We start from the raw sequence: 6,243 nt of genomic DNA on the forward strand, positions 1-6,243 counted from the left end.
CTATCATCTACAATCGATTGAGGGCACTCCAAGACTCAAAGTTGAAGACTTTTTCACCTCAATTCCATCAAGATTCTCCATTCAATCACCGAATCAACCATGATTTCTTCATCAAATCAAGCTTTTGAAGATTCTTCGTGCGAGATGAGCGGCTAAACTTTTTGTGGTTTCCTCCGGATAGAGTTGATTGATATTATGTGTTGACACAATCATTTTACCTGGTGATCTAAGCATTCGATGCTTTTCACCATTGATTTGATTTCTTGATTGTAAACAGTTACGTTTATTTAAACCTTAATTTCTAAGCATTCAGTTCCCGAGAGTTCTAGTAATTGGGATATATTTGACATGGGGTTAGGGTTTGTAAATTGTAATTGATAATCATTCGATAACCTCCCGTTATGTATTGACCGGAGTACTTAGTCGTTGGTTTTCACAATTAATGAATCAAAATTAACACCTATGTCTATGTAGGTAACGATTAAACATATAGTTGAATTTAATTGCAAAATCTGAAATCTGGAGGAACCATATTTTCTCTCATTGATTTAAAACACAAATTTTATTCGTTAATTTAGCTATTTCTCACAATCAAACAAACTGTTTTTCCCATTCAGTAATAGTTAATCAACCCTTTTCATTACGACACTTTCCACAGTCCTCCCTTGGTTCGATACCCTGCTTATTCTATACTAATAGTTTAAATAGGTTTTTGCATGTCCATAACGACAGACATCAATAGTCAAATCTCTTTTTGGACCTTTTATAACCAATTCCTTAATCAAGTTAGGATTAAATGATGGAGGTTGCAAAACAAGAGCGTTAAGTGTGTTAAAATACGTATCGTATTGTGTTTTAAGCGGTTAAGTGTTTCGAATGTGATAACTACGCGTGTTTCTCGTGTTACAGGTTAATCAGCTTAAAATGGTGAAGTTAGGATGCTTGGTGATGAAGCGTAACACCCATGGATGTTAACCGGCACATATCATGTTGCTAGGTACTTGTTCAGGTGATAAAATGACTTCAAATCATAAGATACGCATAATATTGAAGTCCAGGGGCTGAGTGGTAATTAAATAAAAGTTGGGTGTGTGAGGAGTGTGGCTTACGGGTAGAAGTGTCTGATTACAACAGAATGTATGAACCATATGTGACAACTTGAAATCTAGAACCTTCGTTGTGTCTTGATGCAACCTACTTGTACGTTATGTGACTAGTTAACTGATTAAACTTAATGATAATGTGAACCTTTTATGTGATATGTGTCTTGTTTGTGTGCATTGTATATATATGTGTACGTGTTATATGTGAACCGAGAACCCAACACGAGACAGCGAGAACCCGACTCGAGACCATGTGGTCTCGAGTGGACCGTAACCATTAGGCCGGTTTGGGCCTTTGGCCGGTTGGGCCATTTGGGCCGTAAACCCTTAACCGAACCCATTAAGGGTGCAACACTTGGAACTAGCATATATATAAACCACCCTTAGTCATTTTTACCATTTGTTGAACAAAGAACACACACACACTCTCCTATCTTTTCTCTCACTAGAACTCTAGAACACAAACACACCTCCAAGCTCTCGGATCCAATCGGTTGGCACAAGAACTCTCGGGTTTGGAACTTTGGATCGGCACACACACACTTCACCAACCGGTTAGTACTTCTTGATATGTTAGTAGTTCATGTTGTGTTTTGGTGCTTGGATTGATGATTATGACAATATGATTTATGCATGAATGTTTCTTATTTGTTGTCAAAAAGAATGATATCACATGAATGATGTTTTATGTGTGTTAAAAAGTTTTAGTGATTGAATGTGTTGCTAAAGAACTCATGATATCTTGTGTTAAATAGAGTTTAAACTACTAGATTTTGATGATACATGAAATCGGGTTGCACTTGTCATGAAATCGGACTTATATGAAAACCGAGTTGTGTGTTATGCTAAGTGTTTTGATGCTTGTTCATAGTTTTGGTTAAATAAGTGTTAAATATGTTATGAACTTGATGAGTATGGGTTTGAATATATGAAGAACAATTTGAATGATGGTTAAAGGTGTGAAAACCCTTGTGATTTTGATCCATTTTTACTAATAGCCTGATTAGGAAAACTTGTTAGTGAAATTCTATTGGTTGTTTCCTGATTTGGGCCTGATTACATTGTACCATTAAGCTGACCATACCTGAATCAACACTGAACGTGAAAATGACAGCATACCGACTCGCAATCACACGGTTGCGACTCGCAACCACAGCGTGACAACTCGAGACCACGCGGTTGCGACTCGCAACCATAGCAGGACAAGCCGAGACCACAGGTTACGAGTCCCGTTGCGACTCGAGACCTCAGCATGACGAGCCGAAACCACGATTGCGACTCACAACCATTTATGTTCAACACAAACAACATGACTCGAGACCATGCTTGCGAGTCCGGTTGCGACTCGAGACCACACTTATGGGCCTAAGTTAGTGGGCCGGACCTATGAACTTCTGTGCTACTGTTGATGTGTTGTTCGGGCCTGTTATCACGAGCCCAACTGTTTGGGCCTCACACTTGGACTTTGAGCTTGTAATTGACTGTTACCTATGAACTGCTACCGATTAAACGTGTTTGCCATACGTGATAACATTCGTGCACTGCTTGGTTTGAATCTGATTATAAGTGATATCCGTGTTAGGACGTAATTGACTACTTGCGACTTGATTGATCTTTCTGTGATTAACTGCCGAGCAAACCAAGGTGAGTTCACACCCTCTACAAAGCATGGGATTCCCTGGGTTGGGAACGGGGTTAAGGAACGTGGATTCCTCGTCCTCCTTGGGTGGGACGTCAGTGGTTCAGGAATGTGATTCCTCGTCCGGATGGACGGATAAACGTACTAGACTAAAACTCTATCACGAAGTCCCTCCTTTTTTTGTATCGACTAATCGCCGGGCCAATGGCGAGCGGGTCATTAGTTAGATAGCGCTATTTAGGTCTGACAAGCCTCACACCGTGCCGCAGAGGACGGGCGTGAACTAATGGATCTGGGGCACGTCAATGATGATAGACATTGATGTTTTCAGGGCACATAAACATGACTACAGTCAGCAGTCGATATGGTAACGAGTCTAGTGTACGCATGGGGTAGCCCTCACGACCGAAATGCCTGATAACTAACACGGGGTAGCCCCCACGGCTGGAGTGCCGGAGTAACTGGGAATGAACATGTCACGTTTTTTTTTAAACAATGGGGTAACCCCCCACGGCAGGATGCCAGTAAAGGAAACTGTTTTCGGAATAACTAAAACAAACACCCAACCGTGAACTCACTCAACTAGTTGTTGACTCGTTACTACATGCTTTGCAGGACCATAGGTACTCAGCTGGAGCTTGCATGGAGGAGGGTCGTCGTGGGACACGGATTGCTACGTGCTATGTTAAACTTGAAACTTTTGAACTTATGTTATAACTTTAAACTTATGCTTCCGCTTGCAACTTAACTTGTTTGTTTTGAAACACCAATTGTATTGGTTAAACTTTTATAATCACTTATATGCTTGTTCAGTATGATTGGTGGCTGGATCCTGGTCAGTCACGCCTCTAAGCGGTAGTACTCCGCGGGTGGGATTTTGGGGGTGTGACAGATTGGTATCAGAGCCATTGGTTATAGTGAACTTGGTTTTAATAAAGGAGAAACGTTTTTGTTAAAACCAGACTATAACCGGTTTAGTGCTCAACGGTCCACAACGACACTTCGCTCCTCATGCAAGGCTCGACGTTCTAGGTAATATGATGTATGTATATTGCCTACTTGTTGGTTACATAGTACATTGCTCATGGTATGCTTGATTAGTATAACTACTGTTGTTTGAACACGTGCGTGCTTACTCTGTCCTACTATCGTGCTTTCGCGAACCTCTCTCACACGTATTACTTTTATTATGAAGAACCATGTCTGGACGCGTTAACATGACACAAGCCCAGTTGACAGCTTTGATCAACGAACGAGTTGCCGCAGCGCTTGCAGCTGCAAACGCAGGAGGTATATCCTGCAGTCCGAAATTGTTCTAGGATCATTTGGATCCTACTCTCGTGAACCAACCTTTGTGTTAAACTCTGTCTTTCTTTCACCTACCTTAGGTCAATATGCTCAGGCACCGGTGTGCACTTTTAAGACCTTTATGGACTGTCGACCCACAACTTTTAGCGGAACTGAAGGAGCAGTAGGTCTCCTACACTGGTTTGAGAAACTGGAGTCTGTGTTCGAAATGTGTGAATGCCCTGAGGCGCGCAGGGTAAAGTATGCTACTGGTACTCTCGAGGGTTTGGCCCTCACGTGGTGGAATGCTCAAGTGCAGATGTTAGGGTTGGTTGCTGCCAACGCCACCCCATGGGAAAACTTCAAGGAAATGATCAGGGAAGAATACTGCAGTCGTGACAACATTCACAAGCTGGAAGATGAGTTCTACAATCTCAAGATGACAGGGTCAGAGATTGAGGCATACACTAAGAGATCGCATGAGCTTGCCTTGTTGTGTCCTACTATGGTGGACCCTCCCTATAAGCGAATTGAGCTCTATCTCAAGGGCTTGGTGCCAGAGATCCAAAGTCATGTGACTTCAGCAAACTTGACTACTATCCAGCAGGTTGTTCAGTTGGCTCACCGTCTTACAGACCAAGCGGTGGAGCAAAACAAGTTACCGAAACGTATAGGTGCTGCAACTACTTCTGGTACTTCTAGTGGGGATAAACGGAAATGGGATGGAACTTCAAGCAGGGGTTCAACTTCTGTGCAATCTCAGTCTCAGCAGAGAAAGACGGACGATCACAAGAGCCCCAGTCAGCAATCGTCTGGTGGTCAAAGTCATGGTGGATACAAGGGGAATCACCCCAAATGCAATCGTTGCAACCTACACCACAGTGGGCCATGCACCAGGGGCAACTGTCATCGGTGCAACAAGCCTGGTCATGTTGCAAAGGATTGCAGGAGCGCATACCCCGCCAATCAGAATCGCCAGCAACCTCAGCAGAACCAGCGACAGCAGCAGGGTAACAACAAAGGATGCTTTCAGTGTGGAGCTGAAGGCCACTTCAAGAAAGATTGTCCCCAACTGAACAACAACAACAACAACAACAACAACAACAATCAGGGGAATGGTAACAATGGGAACAACAGCAACAATGGTGCTAGGGGGCGTGTGTTCGTGATTGGTCAAGGTGAAGCAAGGAATGATCCCAACGTGGTGACGGGTAAGTTCCTTCTCGACGACTTTTATGTTACAGTCTTATTTGATTCAGGTGCCGATACTAGCTATGTGTCACTAGAAGTTAGTAAGATGCTTAAGCGTATTCCAACACCCCTGAGCGACAAGCACACTGTAGAGCTAGCTAATGGTAAGAGTTTGGAAGCCTCACACGTAGTCAAGGGTTGCCAGCTTATTCTCGCTAACCAGACCTTCTCTATCGATCTTATTCCTATTGTCTTGGGTAGTTTCGACGTTGTCATTGGGATGGATTGGTTGTCCCAACACCGAGCAGAGATTCTTTGCAACAAGAAGATCGTTCGTATTCCTGGTATAGGTAGTGAACCTCTCATGATTTGTGGCGACAGGAGAAGTGCTGTTGAGAACATCATCTCTCTTCTTAAGGCCCAGAAGTGCTTACGAAAGGGCCACACTGCGATTTTGGCTCTAGTTACCGATACCACAGAAAAAGAGAAGAAGCTAAAATATTTTCCCGTTGTACGCGACTATCCTGAGGTATTCCCTGAGGAATTACCTGGTCTTCCGCCCCATCGCCAAGTCGAGTTTCAGATTGAACTAGCTCCTGGAGCTGCGCCTGTAGCCCGTGCACCTTATCGTTTAGCGCCATCAGAATTGGAAGAACTCTCCACGCAACTACAAGAACTCTTGAATAAGGGTTTTATTCGTCCTAGCTCATCGCCTTGGGGAGCTCCGGTGCTTTTTGTGAAAAAGAAGGACGGTACCTTCAGAATGTGTATCGACTATCGCGAACTTAACAAGGTGACTGTGAAGAATCGTTATCCTCTACCGCGCATTGACGACTTGTTCGACCAGTTGCAGGGGTCGAGCTACTACTCAAAGATCGATCTGAGATCGGGATATCACCAGCTGAGAGTTCGAGAAGAGGATGTCTCCAAGACAGCCTTTAGGACTCGATATGGGCACTATGAGTTTTTGGTCATGCCGTTTGGGCTGACCAACGCACCGGCAGTTTTTATGGATTTGATGAA

This window comes from Helianthus annuus, chromosome 17 (assembly GCF_002127325.2).
Source record: "Helianthus annuus cultivar XRQ/B chromosome 17, HanXRQr2.0-SUNRISE, whole genome shotgun sequence".
Lineage (NCBI taxonomy): Eukaryota > Viridiplantae > Streptophyta > Magnoliopsida > Asterales > Asteraceae > Helianthus > Helianthus annuus.